The 22,351-nt window shown below is 40.7% G+C and overlaps 1 non-coding gene across 1 annotated transcript; it reads right to left on the bottom strand.

Moving 5' to 3' along the window:
• Window positions 1-6,762: 6,762 nt before the first annotated feature.
• Window positions 6,763-6,868, bottom strand: LOC143396187 (small nucleolar RNA U13). Its single transcript, XR_013091058.1, has one exon. It is a non-coding gene; the product is annotated as a small nucleolar RNA U13 (small nucleolar RNA).
• Between the last annotated feature and the right edge of the window lie 15,483 nt (window positions 6,869-22,351).

Below are 22,351 nucleotides of genomic sequence, written 5' to 3'. Positions count from 1 at the left end.
AGGTAGTTTTGCAAAATGAAACTTTGCATATTTAGCTCCCCTTACCAAAATTTTATGAAGTTGAACCCAAATCACCTCCAATCATTTATTTGTTCAACATTCAATAAACATTTACTGAATGCTAATGCTCTGTGCTGATGTTTCACTAGATAATAGAGACTAGATAAAAGATAATCCCTGCCCTCAAATAGATGGCAGTCTAATGAGGACGAAAAAGAAATTATTGCCACAATGTGTATCAGTGGACAGTGGTAGCCCCAGGGTGCTTCAGGAGCACCAGGGCAGGAAAGCAGTAAGAAAGGCTTCTTGGAGATTAGAAGCTGAGGATTTTAAAGTAGGAAGATGTTTAAGAGTAAACATTTTGGGGCTGGGGATATAGCTTAGTTGGTAGAGTGCTTGCCTTGCATGCACAAGGCCCTGGGTTCAAACCCCAACACCCTCCCCCCCAAAAAAATTAAACATGTTTAATTCAACCTCCCACCTACAGATTAAGAAAATCCCTTCTACAAAACACATAACCAAAGTTTCATTCTGTTTTTTATGCTTTACTGTTCATAGATGAAATGTTTACAGTTCTACAAGTCAGCTCGTCACACTGTTTGGAGGCTCTTATGGTTAAGCAATTGTTTCTCAGGCTAAGTCAAAATATTTTCTCCTTAAAACCTCCATCTAGAACCAAACTACCAGCTTTCACTCCAGAAAATATTTAATTCCCTCTTTCCTTTTCTTTCCTTACATAGTTGGAGTCAGGGATAATATCCTCCCTGTTTTTTATTTTATTTTTTATTTATTCCCACTTTCCTTCAATGTTCTTCAACTGAGAAAATTTGCAAGTTATTGTATTTGTCAAAGTCCTAGGGAGTGAACCCAAACCTGGTTGCAATTTTTCAGCTATCAGGACAATAGATTTCTACTAATTCAGTTTACCACTGCATTTAATGTTTGTTTCTTTGTTGGGAGGCTGACCCTTTCTCTGTGTACCAACAGCTTTTAGACCCAAGAATTCTTGAAAACAAGAATAAACTGGGAGTGGACAAATAATTTTGGTAGGTCCCATTGTCAATAATACAAAATCAAATGAGAAAAGGGAGATACAGCACTACAAAAAAAGAATCAGCTCATGGTGTACATGTGATGCCATCAGGATGACAAATTCCCAATTTAATATGATCAAAATACTGGCTGTCCTCTAAGCTTTGGATTGTCTATCTCTTCAAAGTCAATACAGATGTATACTAGGTTTGGGCTTAGATTGTGTCATTCCCTTCCACCCTCCATTTGAGTCACAGGAAGAGCTACTTGCAACTTTAGGAATAGTTGCATGGCTCTATTTCTGCCAAGATTCTCCTTCTCCTCTTTCTCCTCAGCATCCCCCACACACACCTTTTTAAATATTAGTTGTTGATGGACCATTATTTATTTATATGTGGTGCTGAGACTTGAACACAGGGCCTCACACATGCTAGGCAAGTGCTCTACCACTGAGCCACGACCCCAGACTCTCTCACCCCTTCTTTTTATTCCTTCACTACATACCTCTTTGCCATTGATTTTATGGCATCTCTGTGAAGGTGACAATTTTTTCACCTGACTGGCTTCTATGCAGGAGCATTCCAACTTCTCCAAAAAGGCAAACCAATTCCTTTCCCCTAGAACATGGGGTTTTAAATTGAAATTCACCTTCCATACATGTTCAGTGTATTCACATACAATTGTGCTCATCAGTGAACTTGGATGGGAAAAAATAAAATCTATAATTATATTAGCCTCTTATAGAAATTTAGCAATGTCTTCCTATGTGAATATAGGTGACAAACTATAATATCTTAAACAAAACCTATGATTTTTGTCCTGAATAGAAAGAGATTACAGGGTTTTTTTTGTTTTTTTTTTTACCATATTTCAATTGTTTCAGGTATCTCCAATTGCTATTTATACTCAACAACATTTCAAAATTATAGTTAATGCACCTATAGCTAGAGCTTGGTATTTAAACCATTAATTTTAAGAGGAACATATTACTACATCACAACCTTTGTTTTTTTATATTTTGATAATTATATTTGAATGATGGTCTTCTCAAGTGCACACAGGTACACACACACACACACACACACACACACACACACACACTGTGCATTTAAGATCGTATCCTGAGGAGTCTAAAGCACCTCAGATTGCCAAAGGCAGGGATTGGGGCCCCAGAAACATTGAGAGTACATATAATTCGTGGCTGTCATTGGCAAGAAGACACTAGTAGATCCCTAGAATAAGGGTGATTCTTCCAGGATAAAAAGATACATGATACATAAATACATTAATAATACATATTATTAATGAAAACTATAATTAATTATCATAATTCATAATATCACTAATTAAATATCCCTTATTCAAAATACCAAAAACCAGAAGTACTTCAGAATTTAGATTTTTTTCAACTTTAGGAATATTTGCATATACATAATGTGATATCTTTGGATGGGACTCAAATGTATACACAAAATACATATATATTTCATATATATCTTCTACACATCACTTGAAGATGATTTTATGCAATATTTTAAATAATTTTTTGCATTAGCTGGACTCATTGGCACAGACCTTTAATCTTAGTGACTAGGAAGGCTAAAACAGAAGGAACACAGGTTCAAGGTCAGCCTCGGTTATTTGGTGAGAACCTGTCTCAAAATTGAAAAATGAAAAGGAGTAGGAATGTAGCTCAGTGATAAAGTGTCGCTGGGGTCAATCCCCAGTACCAAAAAAATGGTGGTGATGATGATGATGATGATGATGATGATGATGATGATGATGGTGATAATGCATGAAACAAAATTTCAAGGTGTGGAATTTTACACTTGTGATATTTTGGTGCTCAGAACATTTTCAAATTCTGAAGTGTCTACTCTATCAAGATATGTTTTTTAAACTGGGAAAGTTTTTGCATGCCTGTAATCCCAATGGCTCAGGAGGCTGAGGCAGGAGGATTGCTAGTTCAAAGCCAGCTTCAGCAACAGAGAAGTGCTCAGAAACTCAGTGAAACTCTGTCTCTAAATAATATACGAAATAGGTCTAGTGATAAAATTTTAGTAGGCTTTATTTTGTTTATTTATTAATTTTTTTAGATCATTGTTAGGTTCGTGGAAAACTAAACAAAAGGCACAGGTACTTCCTCCAAGATATATTTTTGTCTAAAAACATGTGATTAAAATTTTTGTTGCTTGGGAGGCTGAAGCAAGAGGATTGCAAGTTCAAGGCCAAGATGCTGTCTCAATATAAAAATAAAAAGGAATAAGGGTGTAGATCAGTGGTAGAGCACTTGCCTTAGTCTATATGAGGTTCTGGGTTCAAGTCCCAGTACCAAGGAAAAAAGTCTTCTGCAGAAAAGTGATAATGAGAAATTCAATTTAATTCAATGCAATCAATACTTATTAGGAACCATTGTGTGCTGGGCTACCTACTGGGTACTAAGATCTTAAGATTGATAAGGCCTGGCCCCCTGCCCTGAGTAGCTAGAAACATAATCATGTAAACAAACAATTATGATAACTTGTAATAAGTGCTAACCATCAGTACTCACAAAGTGCTGTGAGAACTTGGTAGACAGAAGGATTAGCTGGCCAAAGAGCGGGGGAGGTGGCTGGGCAAGAACACTTCACAGAGATGGTGATACCTGAGCAGTCTAGAAAGATGAGTAATGGTTTAGCAGGCAGAAAAAGTATAATGTGAATCAAAGCACTTGCAGAGAATTGCCAGGGAATGCCAAGAACAAGTTTTACTAGAATGTAAGGTATATGGGGTAGGGGTGCCATAGACAGAGATGAAACCAGAAATTCACTTAACATCTTGGCCAGACTGAGTGTTATAAAAGATTGCTACTCAAAGTGTGGTCCTAGGACTAGAAACATCTACATAACCTTGGAGTTTGTCAAAAATGCTAAATCCAGGGGGCTGGGCTGAGGCTCAGTGGCAGAGTGCTTGCCTAGCATGTGTGAGGCACTGGGTTCGATCCTCAGCATCTCATAAAAATAAACAAATAAAAAAAAGATATTGTGTCCATCTACAACTAAAAAAAAAAAATTTTAAATGCTAAATCTAGCCAGGCATAGCGGCACATATCTATAATCCCAGCAGTTTGGGAAAGCTAAGGCAGGAAGATAGCGAGTTCAAAGCCAAACTCGGCAATGGCAAGATGCTAAGCAACTCAGTGAGATCCTGTTTCTAAATAAAATACAAAATGGGGCTGAGGATGTGGCTCAGTGGTCAAGTACCCCTGAGTTCAATCCCTGGTACAAAAAAAAAAAAAAGCTAAAAAGCTAAATCTGCCAGGCACAGTGGCATACTCCATTAGTCCTAGTGACTCTAGAAGCTGAGGCAGAAGGATTGTGCATTCGAGGTCAGCCTCAGTAATTTGGTGAGACCCTGCTTCAAAATTTAAAAAAAATATATAATAATAAAAAGGACTGGGGATGTAGCCCGAGAGTGCCTGGGTTCAATCCCCAATACCAAAATAAAAATGCATAATCTTTTTTTCCCATTTTTTTATTGGTACATAATAGTTGTACGTACTAATGGGATTTGTTGTTACATATTTATATAAGCACACATTACAAAATATAACAATATAATTTGGCCACTGTTACTCCTCAGCACTTCCCCTTCCCTCTCTACCTCATGCCCCTTGATTCCTTCCACTTCTGATCTCCCTTTGATTTTCATGAGATCCACCCCTATCTTTCTTTTTCTTTTTCCTCTCTGGATTGCACATATGAGAGAAATATATAATCCTTAACCTTCTGAGTTTGACTTATTTCTTTTAACATAATGATCTCTAGTTCGTTGTGTTTATATACCACATTTTCTTTATCCATTCATCCATTGATGGATACCTAGGCTGATTGCATAGTTTTGGCTACTGTGAATTGTGCTGCTATAAACACAGGTATGCATGTAACACTGAAGTATGATGACTTAAATTCTTTAAGATAAATGCCGAGGAGTGGTATACCTGAATCATATGGTGGTTCCATGTTTAGTCTTTTGAGGCACCTTTATGATGATTTCCTCAGTTGTTGTACCAATTTACAATCCCACCAACAGTGTAAAGGTGTCTTTTTTCTCCATATCCTTGTCATCATTGATTATTATTTGTATTATTTTGTTTGTTTGTTTTGCTTTTGGGTTTTTTTTTTTGGGGGGGCAGAGTTACTGGGAGTTGAATCCATGAGTATTTAAACACTGAGCCACATCCCCAGCCCTTTAAAAAAAAAAAAAAAATTGAGACATTATGGTCTCGCTCAATTGCTTATGACCTGGCTAAGTTGTTGAGGCTGGGTTTGGACTTGGAATCCTCCTGCCTCGTCCTCCTGAGATGCTGGAATTACAGGTGTGTAGCACTGTGCCTGGCACTTATTATTTGTATTCTTGATGCCTGCCATTCTGACTAGTATGAGATGAAATCTCAGTGTAGTTTTAGTTTGCATTCCTCTAATTGCTAATGATATTGAACATTTTTTTTCATATATTTATTGGCCAAAAATTGCATAATAATTGGCCTCCACTCCCAGATCTACTTGATAGATGAAATTTCCAGGTGATTTGTTTGCCCATTGAAATTTGAAAGGCACTGTTGTAAACTGTTAAGTGCCAAGCTTCATATGAAACCCCTATGTGCTATGCAAAGTAGAAAGTAGGGGACTAGATTTTAAAAACTCTATTTTCCACTACATAATAAAAATTTTTACTGGTCATCTTCCCCTGGTGAAACTGGCAACCAGTCCTGGTTTTAAAGCTATGCTCTTCTAAACAGAAGAGGCTGGAATGGATATTCAACTGGTTCCTAGAACGTCATCATATTAGCCATTAACTTCAGAAGGGGTGGTTTTTTTTCCTTGAGACCTTGAGATAACTGCAGTTACTTAACCCATGCCTAGAATGCTTAAACTAGATTATATTAATATTAGATTTTGTATCCAGCAGTGCGATTTGGTGGTGGTGATGCTAAGGTTTCTTTCTTTCTTTCTTTCTCTCTCTCTTTCTATCTCTTTTTCCTTTGGGATGAGGGATTGAACACAGGGTTGTTCTGCAACTGAACTAGAGTCCCAGCCCTTTTTATGTTTATTTTGAGATAAGTTCTTATTAAATTGTTGAGGCTGGCCTCTAACTTGGAATCCTCCTATCTCAGTCTCCTGGGTTGCTGGGTTTACAGCTGTGCACCACTCCACCTGGCTATGATGCTGTTTTTATAATAAAGACAATAAGAGGTTCCTCAACACACTTTTTTCTCTCTCCATTAATATTAGGATTAGTTGTAAGGTGTTTGATGTAAATTTTAATGGCCTAATGAATTACTAGGATTTAGTACTATCTCATAAACAACAATGATATTCCAATAGGCAACAGAATGCCTATTTTTCTAAAATGAAAGAGTATTATCTGCAAGAAAATTCCCCTTCTGGATCAATATTGGCTCTTATTGTATCCCTGTGATTCTTTCTTAGCTTTGGTATAAGTAGCAGAGTGATGTCTTGGAAGTGTCCACAATTCCACATTTCCAGGAAAATATCAGAAGGTGCCACACAGAACTCCAGCCTATGGAAACAGCTGTCTGCTCTTTCTAGCTGACAGCCGAAGAGTATGAGAATAGGGAGAAGAGTAGAAAGGGGAGAATTAGAGCTTAGCTACTAAAGTAACAAATTACAAGCACATCACTACTCTTCCCCCCCCCCTCTCTCTCTTTCTTTCTTTCTCCTAAGTTCATGTTAAACAGGTAATGGGCCCACTATCATAACATGGGTTTAGAGGGAGGCACATCTCACACAACAGCATGGATGCCCCATCATCATGTTTATGAACTGAAAAGGATCTACACACTTCCTTTCTTTAGGAACTTCTTCACTGGCATCAACTTTGAACAAGGCCAGCTCCACAGCAGATTCAGAAGAAATAAGAATTTGCACACTAAATAAGGGAAGTGACAAAAATATAAACCCATTTTATTATTAATTAATTTTTGTACCAGGAATTGAACCCAGGATTGTTTAACCACTGAACCATATCCCAGCCCTATTTATTTATTTATTTTATTTTGAGACAGAGTATCCCTAAATTGCTTAGAATCTTGCTAAATTACTGAGGCTGGCTTTGAACTCATGATCCTCCTGACTCACCCTATCAAGCAACTGAGATTACAGGTATGTGCCACCAGATCTGGCTAATCCTATTTTATTATTAAAGAAGATATGAACATGTGGCCAGACACAGTGGCTCATGCCTGTAATATCAGCTGCTCAGGAAGCTAAAGCAGAAGGATCACAAGTTCAAGGCTAGGCTGGACAACTTAAGGGGACCTGTCTCAAAAGATAAAAATGACTGTGGATGTACTCTGTGGTAGAATACTTGTTCAGCATGTACAGGCCCCTGAGTTCAATCCCAGTACAAAACCAAAAAAAAAAAAGAACTTCTAGTAGGATCAGTACTAGTAAAACTTGCTAAAATTCCTAAATTACTACTAGGACATGAAAAATAAAAACAGAAATACTCTATTTTCCTCAAAATCAACTAGTTTCTAAGTTTAGCTATCAAGCCGATATGAAATTTGTCATTTACCTGGCCTATAACCCATTACTGACAGCACCATATTTTCTTCTAGTTTAAAAACTCCAAAGGTTGGGCACAGTGGCCCACACCTGTAATCCCAGGAATGGAGGTAGGAGGATCTCAAGTTCACAGTCATCCTAATCAACTTAGTGAGGCCCTAAGCAACCAACTCAAATAGAGTTTATACATCTTTAGTATTTTGCTAAATCTGTTCAATTCCAATCAATCAAGAGCCTCACAGTGACAGCTGAGGCTTAAATTGGACCTAATAAGAGTACTTTTTCAATTACCTTTTTCTACATAGAATAAAGCTGCTCACCATTCTGCCCCTGTCTCTATCTCCCCTGCCTTGGTGGCCAGGGGAAGGAAATGCTGGCCATCTTTCAGTCCTGACAAAGATGGAAAAAGAGAAAGGTGCTAAGCTATGGATGGACTGCCAAGTTCATGCCAGCTGTAAAAAGGGAAATATTAAAGCCACAGCAGCCTTTTTGAGAAAATCATTGATGCCAGGCACCACAAGAAGGAAATCTGCATTGGCAGGTTTTGTTATTTTTTAACTTGACCCTGATGATACCTGCTGGGCTACCTGTGCTTTCTGCCAAAGAAGTGTCAGATGAGGGAGGAAGTTTGCACACCTGGTGAATTCAACCTCACAATGCCATTTTGGAGGCAGGAAAGAGAGAGAAAGGCAACTACAGAAATGAACAGAGACATGAAATAGAAACTAGGGAGGAGGAGGAAGAGTAAAGAAACAAACACTTGAGAGGAATTCTTTTATGACATTTTTAAAGATCGGATTACACCACAGGGACAGTAATAATTAAATAGTATATTGGCCCCAGAGTGTGAGAATACACCACTCTGGATTTGAATTTTTGTACCTAGAGCTCAAAAGTAAACTCCACATCAACCACTGTGTCTATCTTAGATCTTGATGACCTATTTGGCTAGGCTGCTATTCTGTGGAGTTTCCAATTGCATGTAATTAAACATTAAGTGGTTTTTTAATGGGCTGGCTTTCCCAAAAGGGCCTCTCTTTAGTTTATTTACAATCATTATGTCTGTCAAAAATACTAAGTAATTGCTTTTGCCCATTCTAGTGACTTTGGTCATTCCTTTAACAACTCTGTTTTTTGGGGGGTGTTTGTTTTTGTTTTAGGAGTCTGGGGCAATTGGAGAGGATGAAGGAGGGGGTAGTTTCAAAGACGAATATTCAAGTCAAAGCCAAGTTTGTTAGAAGCAACTGCCATACAATAGAGCCAGGACACAAGACACCATATGGAGCTTCAGCAGATCCCTACACCCTGAGACACATCTTGTGTGCTCTGACCTCCCTTCACACCCAGAACACCTGGACAGAAACCCGGAGATTTGGATGATGAATACCACAAAATGTGCTTCTACTCATTTGAATACTGAGTTCTATTCAAATGTGTTTTTGGAGGGGGAAAATGTTTTCATTCATCAGAGTGCCAACAAACATTAAACTTCTGTGTCATTTCCATTTCCACATAGCTTTAAACCCCAAAATGCTTTTCTTTTGACTCAAAAGTATCTGGCTCTTACAGTCACCACCCAGCATTGGATTCTCCCTTAAACATAAATGTGAGCTTATGGAACTTGTGTGTTCCAGATCTAGAATGGTGCCTGGAACAGTATTTGCTAAATGGATTGATATATCTTTAATGATAGCCCCAACTTTTCTAAATTCTAAAGAAATTTTAATTGGAAACTTAATTTTGAATAAGTCTGACACCCAAAACGTTTCCTGTAGTCATTCTAACATATATTTTATGGCATCTAAGGCCAGAAAAACATTATGGTTTTATTACCCATCTAATTGTTAGTAATTCAGTTGGTGTTCATTGTTTGAAGAAATTTACAATGGCTGTGAGAAGTTGACAATGTGCTTGGTTATTCTTTCAATCTCCTGAGGGGGTCAAAACTAAAGTGTCTTCAAAGCAAATACTGACTCTTATTAAGCAACTACATTTCCTTATGGAACAAATGCAAATTCATATGAACCTATAGAAATCCCTTTGGCAATAACACCATTAGTGACATACAACTGTCAAGAGAACTGAAAAGTAAGAGATGAGTTTAATAAGCACACAGTTAGATAAATTATAGAGGGAAACTCACATCTAAAAGGTCATTTAGTAGTATGTCCACCCTTGGCAAATATGGAACATTTCCCCAAGGTGCAATTGCAAGTGTTCTTTCTTTCCTAGCTTTATATGCTCTAATTTGGAGTCTCTGCAACTTCCCTTGAGGGACTTCCATAGCTTGTGAGAGGTCATCATTAAGAAATTTCTTGATTTCATTTCTTCAAATTAGCCCCTTGGACAATCTGACTGGGAACAATTCTTCCTGGCTGGTGGTAAAGCTTCTTCAGACACTTGTAGATGCAGGTAGTTGTCAGGTCCTTGCTCCATCCAGACATCACAAAGGACATGTCACCTCTCTGCCTGTGTCCTGAGATATGTTTTGCTTTTCTAATCTTAAACAAATTGCTTGCTTGCACAGACCTGTGTGCTGAAGACCTGCCAAAGCCGATGACTAAAGGCAGCTTTACTCTTTGCAAATGTGGTCCATTTGCCGATTAGGTATCAGGCTCTCTAGCCACTTACTCATTTTCTCCAAAATTTCTTAGAGAGTTGATTGCCATCTTCAGTAAATTCATTTGAACAAATTCATTAGCTTCTTCTCTTTTCCTGCCATCTTCCATACTAGTTGATCTGCATAAAGTTTTTTTTTAAATATTCCCAATTATCTCCTTACTTCTTTTATAAACTAAAAGCATGATTTATAAGGACTTCCTTACTTTATCACTAAACCGCTTTACCTTACTTTTCTTATTTAATGCCAAAGTTTAGGGGGGAAGCGTAAAATGTGCTGGCAGTTCTTTTTGAGCTACAGTTAAAAGAGTATTAAAACTATGTTTACAGTGTTTTTAGAAATGAATTAACTTACATTACATGGTAATAAATATGCCAGTGTCACTCAACTACAATGAGAGTGGGTTAGTGTAGAGAATGCTTGGAACTGGGAAAGAACCACTTGCAATGATGGGGAAATATTTTAAATCTTCAGTGGACAGGACTAGAAACATTTTTAAAACAGTAGGGTGAGCCAGGTGCTGTGGTACATCCTGTAATCCCAGTGACTTGGAAGGTTGAGGCAGGAGGATCCCAGCCTGGGCAATTTAGTGAGACCCTGTTTCAAAATAAGTTTTTAATAAGAAAGGACTGGGGTGTTGCTCAGTTGTATAATGCCCCTGGGTTCCATCTCCAGTACCACAAAAAATACAAAAATAGAAATAAAAATAAATACCCCCCCAAACAGAAAACAACAACAAAACAGTAGAGTGGCTTGTTTTGTTACAACTTGATCCTCTTGTCAAATCTATCTTTGCTCTTACTTCCTTCTTTTCAAGTGTATCTGTGGATTTTTAAATCTTCATGGTTTTTGTGATTGTTAAACAAAGATAGAGACTATTGTAATAAAGGCAAACACAATACAAAATAAATTTAACCATGCAGTTATGCTACACCTATAGTTTGACATATTCTATACATATTATATAATGCTTCTTCTTAAATTCTTCCTATTACATCTGTTCCATTTCTTTCAGTGTAACGAGTATAGTCCAGCATCAGTTGATCATGGCTTCTAACTCTAGTTTTTATTTAAATTTTGTGTGTGTGTGTGTGTGTGTGTGTTACTAGGGATTAAAGCCAAAGGTGCTCTTCTACTGAGTCATATCCCTAGCCCTTTTTATTTTTTTAATTTTGAGACAGGGTCTTGCTAAGTTGCCAAGGCTAGCCTTGAACTTGCAATCCTCCTGCCTCACTCTACCTGAGTCACAGCTGTGTGCCACCATACCTGGCATGACTTTGACTCAGTTTTGCTAGTAGAGGGCTGACTACAATGACAATGGCAATAATCATGATAACACTACAAGGAATATAGACTGAGTCCTTACTATCTGCCAAACACTGAGCTAAATGCTTTAATCCTCACAACAATCTGAGAAGGAAAAAGTGGTGTTTTTCCTATTTTATGGATAGGGACATAAAAAACCACAGAGGTCTAAAATAATCTTCATAAGGAAAATATCTACTGTGTTATAGAGAAGCTTAGATTTAAACCAAGGCATTCCCATCTCTTAAGGTCAATACTTAAAAGCTATTCTAAAGTACTCCCCTGGTAAATTTAGAGGCTGTTTTTTTTTTTTTTTAAATAAAGAAAAATAAGTATTGATTTATATTTTCTAAGCCACCTGAAAGTGACTCCTAATTAAATAATGTGGTTTCCACAATGTTAGGAGAGCTAGACATAGGAGGGGAAAATCCAATTCATGTATGAGTTTGGGAAAAATCAAAACTCAAAATCTTCAGGAAATAGCAGGACAAACAGAGCCTTCATTTCTATAAGAGAAGGTACAGACTTCTCTTGCAACCAAATCTACTTAGGTTACCAATGAAATGTACAAATGTAAAAGTTAGAGACAAATGAAAACTGATCTCTGGAAAATAGTAAATTTGCTGATTTGGACAGATCTTTGAAAGATTGAGTAAATCACCTAGTGCAAAGCTCTTCTTATTTGTTTAAGATATATGCAAATCATTTCAACATAGATTTCAATCCTATTACCATCATCATTATCGCCATCATCATGAAGATGTTGCAACACCAGGCCAAGAAAACAGACGCTTGGTTTCCTACTGGTCTAGCTTCTGGACTCTTCCCAGACCACCTCTCACAAAGCACAAAGATACAGTATTAAGAAATAGTTCTAAAATTTTAATCCCTTCCAAATACTCTGTGATAGTTTACCTCTTATCTGTCCAAGCAAATGCTGTGACTCTATGCTGTCTGAAGCTTGTATCAGTGAGACACTGGAGCCAAGGCAGATCTTAAGCTGTAACAATACTTGAATGTTTATATCATAGCTATTTCCCCATAATCTGTAGACAATCACAGTGTTACCAAATTCACCACTTTATCAGTGACTTTTTATCATAATAGGTGTCCCTTTAGCAATTGTATACAATGTACCCATCCTATGGCTTCTCTGTTTCCCTCTTATTAATTGTAGCTGGTGTTTTTATAACGTAACATTTTTGGGAGAAGATACCAAACAATGGAGTAGAATGTGCAAATATCAGTTAATTAAAAAGGTAGGGCAGCAAACAAAGGATGTAGGAATGAAGTTCATGGTAAAACACAATGGGATGTCCCTGATGCTGTTTGCTACGGACTGAAATTCTGTATATGTCAAGTTGTTCTTTGATCCTGTTCAAAGGAAGTTATTGCTAAAAATGCCTAAATAATTTTTTACTTTCACATCAATAGCCCATTTCCAACATAGGAATCTTAAAAACATGTCATTAAAATAGCTGCAGTGTTGTGCTTTTCAACTTTCTTATCTGTCAATCCTCTCTAGAGTATCTAACAAAATCAAATAAAACTATTTAATTAGCATATTACAGTAGCAGGGGCAAAATACTTCCACCAAGCAGTAGGAGCTTATTTCTAGGATTCCAGACTACAGCGGAATACCCTGGTATAGGAGGCTAAAGCTGTTCCCTCTAAACATGTGAAAAGTCCAAATGGCATTAGTTCCCCCAACAAGCCACTTTGTCTGGTCTCCCTTGGGGCACTGACACACAGGACAGCTCTTGTTCACCAGGATACTCCTTTCCTTTATTCTCTCCTGCCTTCTGCCTTATTTTTGACTCCTTTTGGCTGTGAATGATGCCAAATTAGTAAACAGTGATCTGTACTGACCTGACAGATTGCAAATATAAAGCTATTTCAAAATAATAAAACCAATTACAGAGCTTTGCTTTTTAAGGCTTTTTATTTGTTTAAGGTACATTTTCTCTGTGCTGTTTAGCAAAAACATCCATTTCCGGAGGCTTTTTCTAGTCCTAGTCACAGTGATGTTGTTCAAAGTTTATTGGACAGGGAACACACACAGTTACCTTTCCAACCTTTCTAATTTGTATTGGATTCTAAGCTCCCACATCTTGGCCCTCGGGCATTTCCCTTGATAAAGCCCTCCTACCTTCAGTCCAACAAAGACCAAAGACTTTGGATATGAAATTTTTAAAGTAACCACTGGAGAAGAGGCTTCAATTGTACTGGCCCAACTGGCAATCTGTGGAAGGCCACATGAATTGCTCAGAGATAACGCCCTTGCCTTTCACCTTGCGGTCACCAGTTTGAATCAAGCAGAGATTAACAGTGTCCAAGGGTTGTTATCATCTGGTGATGGCTTGGGAGCTGATATGAAATAAATTGCTAGTATCTTGCGTCTACTTGCCTGGGGTCGCCCAGTTCAGACTATTTTAGGACCAGATCCAAATCTTGACTGCAATGGTTACTCTAAATGGAAGCCTCTGCACAAGGATCAAATGCTAAATAAACCCATAGATTATACTTCCTCTTGCACTAATGGAAGATATCCTCTCAGACAAGGTTGGAAGTAAGGTGGGGAGTTATGAGTGGGGAAATGGGCAAGGTCTGGATATTCTGAATAACAAACCTCTATTTAATTCTACTGTGGGTCCCCTACCAATAATTACACCACATTAATCTTGATTCCCTCAACTGGTTGGTACAGCCATGCCTTCTTCTGACTTAGGAGGTCTACCCCATTGTTTCATCTACCTTCAACAAGCTTTAAGAGAAATAAACTTTTCAACAGAAAAATTGGGGAACCTAAGTTGGTAAGCATAAAAAGAGAACACCAATTTAGACTAAATTTGCTGAAAATTTTAGTAATGGCCAAATAATTGCTTTTTGTTGTTGTTTTGTTCTAAGAGGATCTTGATCTGAATCTTAAAATGATTTGCTAAAATTTTCTACTTTATATTTCTTTTATAAACACTACCAAAAGTTACTCTTCTTTGATTAATTTCAAATTTGTCAGATATAAAGAGCCTCATTTAGACCTAACTGTGGGGGGGGGGGGGGGATGATGTTTAAAAAAAAAAAAATCTTTCAAAAAGTGAAGGATTGTTTTAAATTTTATTGGGCTGCCAGGGTATCCAGTCATTATGGAGAAAAACAAGATTCTCTAAGTACTCCCTTCATTAATAACATATATGCATCATAGAAACCAGTGGCTCCTAACTCTGGATGGCCAGAAATCCTTTTGTAAATCTGAACAATGGATCTTCTGCCCAGAAAACTACACTGCATACACAAACAAACACAAAAACAAATCTTCCACACAACTGGAAGAAATTCATTCATTCTATAAAACCTATCTATGGACAAATACCTCCAAAAGATGCCTGAACCACCGAATAAGAATCTTTGAAAAGCATACAACTTCAGCATCTTTTATTAAAAGTATGTGTTACTAATCCACTCTTCTTAACACATACGAAGGAAGAGAAAAAAGAAAACAAAGCAAAGCATCTATTTAAAATAAACAGGAATCAAATTAGAGGTTTAATTAAGTCAAATTATATGAATGCATGTACCAAGTTTTTCACTTCTCCCCATCACAAAATCCTAGCCAATGCTCACTTTTAGTATCAAATAAATGCCATGTTTTTAGTAAAAAGTAATTAAATACTGAGTGCTTGTGAGCCTTCTAAAGATTCAAGTGGTCAATTTGGACTAGCATTTAAAAGAGAATCAATTTAATCAACCAGAATAGCTGTTAAAAGATGGATTTCAATTTGCAACTTGCATTGATTTAAAATACAAAATAATGTAGATTCCTCTTTCCAAAATAATTTGATTTCACTTTAAATTTCAATTAAAAATACATAATATATTTTCATATATATAAAAAAATTATTTTCCCAGCATTAAGTACTAGCAATAAGGTTAGTTCTAACTCTCGAACCCAACATCAAGCTAAGGTCATCAAACACTTGGATTAGTAGCCAAGGACTGGGGCGGGCAGGCCTATACATGCACCCATTAGTGTTCAAAAGCTCTAACTCAAAACTCATTTTAGGCCAACTCGTTAAACCAGCCGTCTAAACGGACCCTGGCACAGGGTACCCGACAGCTCCATGCGCCAGCTGGTGAGGCCTCAAGTTGGAACCGGAAGCCGCCGCCCCCGCCGCTTAGGCCCAGGAGGCCCGGGTGGGCGCACTTCCGCAGGGAGTGGGAGCAGCGCTGCCTGCATCTCGCCCGCCCTGGCACACTCGGTTCCGGGGTGTAGATCCAGGCCGGGTGGCTGTGTTACCCCAAACCCGGAGCTTGAAGCCAGGCCCGCCTCATCTCCTGCTTCTTTTCACCACAAGGAGCGGGAAGGAGGAAGCTGAGACATGCAACCCAACGTGCAGCTGCAGTTCGGCGTCCAGAGCGCCCTTATCGGCTTAATGAAAGGACCTGCTGATTCCCTGCGTGGTTGCACCCACACCCACCACATTCTGATCTTCCCCTTTCCTGTGCTTTCCGGGCCACCCCTGGGGCGCGGCAGCTCCGTGCCTGAGGCCCAAGCCTTCGCTTCGCTGGGCGGGTGCGACCCCACAGTCTGCCACTCCGCAGGGGACCTGGCGGTCAGGCCACGTGCCGCCTCCTTCGGGCGGGACACCGTAGCTTCGAGGCCCGCTTCCGGGGGTGGTGTCCCTTCGAAGTGCTGGTCGGGGGATGGTGATCCAGTCGTCCCACGCAAGTGGCCTGAGACCACGCCTTTGCCATTAGAGTAACTCCCTGCCTCCTTGGGTACTATTTCCGGATTCTCTAAATGAAGTTTGGGGGCGTCTCAGGCAGAAAGGGGAAGTCCCCTAGGGCGATGCAAATGTGCACTTTGCAGCCAGAGAAGATCCAGCTTTCGGGGACTTTCGCTTCATTTATTTGTTGGGTGAAAGGTGCAAATAGAATATGAGTATACAGCGGTTTTTCCAAGTACTCAGAGAAAACTCCAGGACTCCCTCCTTTTCCTGGAGCCAAGGTTGCTGTCAGCAGGTCCCTCAGCGCTGTCGGCGGTGCGCAACCCTGCCCCCAAACCTCCCTGCTGCCAGCGGAGAGCTCCGCGAGTTTTCCCGCATGTGGCTGGCTGTGAAGGGACGAGCAGTCTCTTTGGGGTTGCATCCTGAGATGGCCCGAGGCCGAGAGGTTCACGAGTCCCCAGCGAGGGCCTTGGTCTGCCGAAGTCATCACCTTTCGAGAATCCTTCTATTAAGACCTGGAAAGGGAAGGACAGTGACCCGCATCCCGCCCCCTTATGTCTGAAGGTGACCTTACGCCTACAGGCAGGTTTTTCTCTCCCCTTTCCCGGACACTAGGCAGGCACTATGCGGTTGTTAAGTAGGTTAAAGAAAGAACACAGAAGTCTCAGGCTTTGCGGGGAAGAACGCCTCTTCTTAAGAGCATCGCAGCTAAAAAGTGGTTTGGTTGTAAGCTGATAATCAGGTAGCTATGGTCAGACACCCGTTCCAGAACCTCACTACTCAAAGACCATGTTATCACATAACGTCCATTAGGCCTCAGTAATCCTCCATCAACGCATTTTAGAGCCATTTGAATGTTAAGGAGATTTTTATTAATGGACCATGATCCTAAAATGTGTCTATTGGTTCTAGGAACAGATTTTAACAACTCAAGGTTGTGACAGTGATTTTCCGGTTTCACTGTAGCCCATGTCTTCTGGAGAGTTTGGTAGAGAGTGAGGGCAGGGGCTAAGAGAACATTCACCCTACCCAGGACTTGGCTACTAAGGGACGCTTTCCAGTCTTTACCCCAAGACCTGGGACTGAGGGCTAGCAAGTCCTCAGGGTAAGTTAACTGCTTTTCTGTAGCTCCCAAGGGAGCATATACTGATCCCTTCATGAACAGTCCAGGAAGGACAAAAAGCAATCTGTAATCCTATGGCTATTAGAAACTGACATTTTCATAGAAACCCATGACTGAAAATGTCTACTAGTGATGGGAAGTAGACTAAGAAATCTTTAATGAAAGACCCCTTCCCCACCCCTGCAGTAGGCATATTAAGGCCAGGGAACTAGATAAGGCAGCAGAGGATTCCATATGATTTTTGGACACCTTTTTTTCCTTGTAATCCTGAAACAGATATCAATTCAAACTTTGCCAACTTACCCTTCAATTTTCTGTGGGATTCCTTTTTGGTACCTTTTGTTTGTTTGAGCCCCGCCCCCCAACCAAAATGCTGTTTCCACTAAGAATTGAAAGTAAAGGGTGGAGGAGATAAAAGAATAAAAGTTAGCCATAGACTCATGCTGTTTGATTTTCCCTCTAGGAGGAAATACAAAATTTGAAGCCACCTTTCCCCCATGGTGGTCTGGTTGTCGCAGCACCTATACTTATCTTTGACAAATGGGTTGGATTTGGTAGGGCTCTTTTATTTGAATTTGCTTATTGTTAATGTTTGCAGTCAATAGCAGGTTGGATTTTAAACATAAAACATAGTGCTTGCTAGAGAGGAAGTCTGGTTGATTCTCTTTAGCATTGGGGGGTCCTCCCTTAGTTGTGAAGACTGCGGCATGGTGGAGTTCTTTCAAATGCATACTTGTTTCCTCCTCCTCTCCAGACACTTCTGCATACAGAAGCTTCCTTCAGTTCCTGATTTGGTTCCATTGGAAAAACTAACAGTGGCTACATTTCATTTTAAACAAGTAAATAATTTTTAAAAGAACATTATTCAAAGTCTCATGTTGCTATTAACAGGCAGTTTGGAAGAGATGCTCCAAGCAATCCTATACAACGTGTTTCAATATACACCCGGTGCACTACAGTTTCACATGTAATGTTAATTCTGTCCGAGACAAATCCTGTAATCTTCAGTTTCAGAGCCCAATACCGAAAAACATCAGGGTGGGTTTCATTGGGGGTTTTGCTCCTCTGTTCCAAGGAAAAGTCCCAGGGCTCCAGTCTTTTGTATCCCAGTAACCCAAGGGCATAAATGGGGCATTGGGAAAATCAGAGCAACCTGCTCTAACAGGGTGCAGGAAGCTTTAAGGAAGAAAAACAGAGGTGGCTCAGAGAACTGCTGGCAGATCTGAGCATACAGAAGCCCGATGGGGGTTTGGAACCTTTAGTGGCTCAAGTGGGAGGGAGAGAGGTGTCTTCTTAAATGTTTCCAGGTAAGGAAAGTACCTTACTTGGAGGTCATAGCTGAATCTGACCTTACATGTTCCCGTTTTGATTGTTTTCTAAGATGTCTGATTTCATTTGCATGGGATGCGCCGTCTTCTTTGTGCTCCTCTTTTGTGATTAAAAAACCATCTCTGTACGCAGTAAACCACCACCCAACACTGGCAAGCATGGTTTTGGGTTACAGCTTTGTTGGGGGTAACAACAGCCAGGTTCGCACCAGGCATGAGATGCGGGTTCAAACAAGTGGTGTGCGTGCCCTGGCTGGCTGCCTCTGGTTAAGTAGAGGCGGGTGCTTGTGTGCGGCTTCTGCGTTGCAGGTAACCGGAAAAGGTGCATTGCAAGTTGGCGCTGCCCAGACGCCAAAAAGGTCACTTCCCCATTCTCGAACTCGCCTCAGGCTGCGCCGGGTCCAAAGATAAAAGGAAAGAACGTTCGAGGGAAAAGGAAATACAGGGGAGTAGGAGAAAAGGGATGAGCCAAGGGTAACAATTTCTCCCCTGAAAACCCCAGCTCAGCGTCCGGGCTCCCAGCAGAGGGCTGGAATCCTCCAGACCCACTAGCCAAAGCACCTGGCTTTCCCGGGAGGGTCCCGGGGGACCCAAGGCAGGACCAGCTGGGTCCCGTCTGTCCCTGGACGTGAGAGGCCGCAGGCGCGGCGGGAGGCCCAGCGGTGGCTGTGGCTGCGGCCTGTCCCTTCACTGACTGGAAGACAGGTCCCCTTCCCAGCCGTCTGCAGCGCAACCTCCCGGGAGTCGTGAAAACTAGCAGCCGTGGGCCCCTCCAGTCTCTTTCGCCTTCTGGCCAACTCTCTCCGAGCCAGTCGGCTTTGCTTTAGCTCCTTCGGGCGCGGGGAGCTCGCCTCCTGCCGGGGCCACTCCCAACCCCCCGAAGCCGACGTGACCCCAGAACCCTGCCAGATTTTGAGGCTACCCAGAGACAGGCGCCCAGGCCTGCGGCTGCAACAGAAGCCTGCCTCCAGGTCTCCGGGTGGGCTGGAATGAAGGGGTTGCGCTTCCGCCCGCGTGCAGGCCTGGCGGCGCTGCCTCTGGCTCTACCGAGGCCCAGGGCGCTGGCTCTGCGCACGCGAGCTCAGCCCAAGTCCACTGGGCCTAGTGGGCGGGCTGCGGCTGCGGAGAGGATCTGGGTTCGGAACAGGGCGGGAGCCAGGCACGAAAGAGCGCAACTTGGCCTGATGAAAAGCTCCACCTAGTCCCCTTACTGGTCCCGCAGAGCTGTGCACGCGGCCCAGGGGGGCGGCACCAGCTTGCAAAGCCGACTGGTTCAGCTACCCCCGCTTGGGATCCCCGAGGCAGAGATAGGAGTGCTTTCCCCAGGTGACTCCAGTTGCCATTCAAGATTTGGATAATGTAAGCCTTAAGAAAGAGCGCCGTGAGTCCGGCGCACAGCACCCGCGGCCTCCCTGGGCCGCCTTGAACTCACACCTCTCACCACGTTTACTCGCAGTCCCGCCCCAAGCCTCCACGTCTGCCGCCTTTGGCGACAGCGCTGAGGTGGGGACACTAATAGCAAAGGTGAGATTAGAGGGAAGCGTGTGGGAGAGGGAGTTGAGAAAACTGACCATTATCTAAAACCAGGGAGGTTCCAAAGCCCGAACTTAATTGACTTGATTGAATTTCTCTTATCTAGGAAGGGAAGAAACCTTCTCAAGGTGAAATGCAAAGGGCCAAGAATCTTTGTGGGAAAGATAAAGCTTTGGGGCAACTGATCTTACCAAAACCATCTACCTCCACCCTCATCTCTGCCCTCCATTATATGCCCCTTTATTCTATTGCCGTCTCACTTTTCGTTAATTGCCAATATGCATCTGAAGTAGCGTCCTGACAGCTTTTGGAGGACAGCGTCATTTCAGTACCAGGGAACACCGTCACTGGGCTTAACTTCATTAAATCCGGTCTTGACCACAGTGGTGATCAAACTCTCTGGCTGTCTTTAAGCCAGTGCTCGCTCCCCGCCCTCTTTCCCTCCCTCGGTTGCCTTTGCTCAGGGGGAATTCATTTCTACTTTCTCCATCATCCAACGGGATTTAACTGCGTGGTTTCAGTCAAACGAAGTTGTGTAAAGGTGATTGGAAAAAAATTAGTTTCAGAGGATGCTTAGGCCTCCTCTTTCTAACCTCGTTTTAAGTTTCAGTTGAGAAACTGTGTATTTGCTGAGTAGCCCGACATTTGCCGTCATTATTGCTTTTTAAGAAAAGGTAATCTTTCCTGTCCCTTTGTGAGGCTTCCTGAAAACTCAAAGCAGTGTGCGAAATTGGTTATTTGGGATCTGCTTTACTATTGCAGGAGAAAAGCTGGGAGATTAAGACTCTGAATCTAAGAAAAACTTAAAACACTCGGCCCCAATTTTACTTCTGGTTTAAGGATGAATATTATCAGTAGGTACTGGAAAAAATCTTGCCAAATTTCAAGGTTAAGTGTTGATTGTAAAGCTATTGCATTATTGTATTTCCTTTAGCAGGAAAACAGTTTACCTATTAGGCTGGATAAAGCAGAGTTCAAGAGAGCATGCGCAGGCAGGACGGAACATGAACTAGACAGAAAACAAAATGGTTGCAACTGCTAACCTTCATTTAAAAAGTTACAATCAAAAGTCACTAATTTTGGTCAAATTTAAGAACATAAGAAGTTTAAAATGAAATTAAATATTGCTTTTACCTGAGGAGCACCATGATCATTGACCCATTTCTCTTTTCTGGTGACTGAACAAAATGCAGGTACAACTGAAAAGGGACCCTTTTCCCCTTAACACTCCCCCCCCCAAAAAAAAAAAAAAAAAAAAAAAAAACTGACCAGGGTGCCTTATGTTCAAGTACTGAAATTATAGGTTTTAAAAGTTTTCTTAAACTCTTTTGTTCAGAAATCACTTCTGCCTGAATTGCTTTCAGATTCTGATTACACTCCCTCTCATGTTTACCTCAGATTTTTTTTTTAGAAGTTTAAAAAAATCCCCCTAATAAGAGAATAGTAACAAGAAATTCCTGTTATTATCATTTTCTGAGAAGTATTCCAGTTCTTCTCCTAAAAATCGGCCTATTTAAAAACTTACTAATAAAGTGCCTAAGGAATAGTTCAGGTTGTAGCAGGAGGGAAGAGCAAGGATAATAAGATCCTAATGATTGACTGTTAGGCTCTCTAAATTCAATTTCAGAGCAATTCGGATGGAAGCCAAATAGTTTACAAACCATTTTGTCATTCATATCTAGTTCATCCATTGATCAACAGCAAAAAGTAAAAATTGCTAATTTCCTTGCTGCTCTACCAAAAACATTTTGGGAAGGTGAAGCTGAATGTAGGATTCTCATTGATAAATAGTGGTGTAAAATTAAAATAGACCCGATGTTGTGCTAGAACCATTTTAATATAATTATACATATCTGCCAAATCCAGGAAGAAAAGGTTTATGCATATATAACTTCCAGTTAACATCTGCAAGCATAAACAACAATGATCTCAGTTTAAAAATTCATCAGGGTCAGAGCAATTGACCAATGTCTCTTTACTGCTAGGCTTACCAACAGTAAAATACAGATGAATTAATGTCCTTTATTTCTCTTCTCTCACTCTCCTTGTCCAGACATTTTGTCGTAAAGTTTCAGTGCAGCTCACCTCCAGCCAAAAGTAATCTTTTAAAATCAGTA

Source organism: Callospermophilus lateralis, chromosome 3, assembly GCF_048772815.1.
Source record: "Callospermophilus lateralis isolate mCalLat2 chromosome 3, mCalLat2.hap1, whole genome shotgun sequence".
Classification (NCBI taxonomy): domain Eukaryota; kingdom Metazoa; phylum Chordata; class Mammalia; order Rodentia; family Sciuridae; genus Callospermophilus; species Callospermophilus lateralis.
Note: the sequence above shows the minus strand (reverse complement) of the source record. Positions and strands in the feature narration are given on the sequence as shown.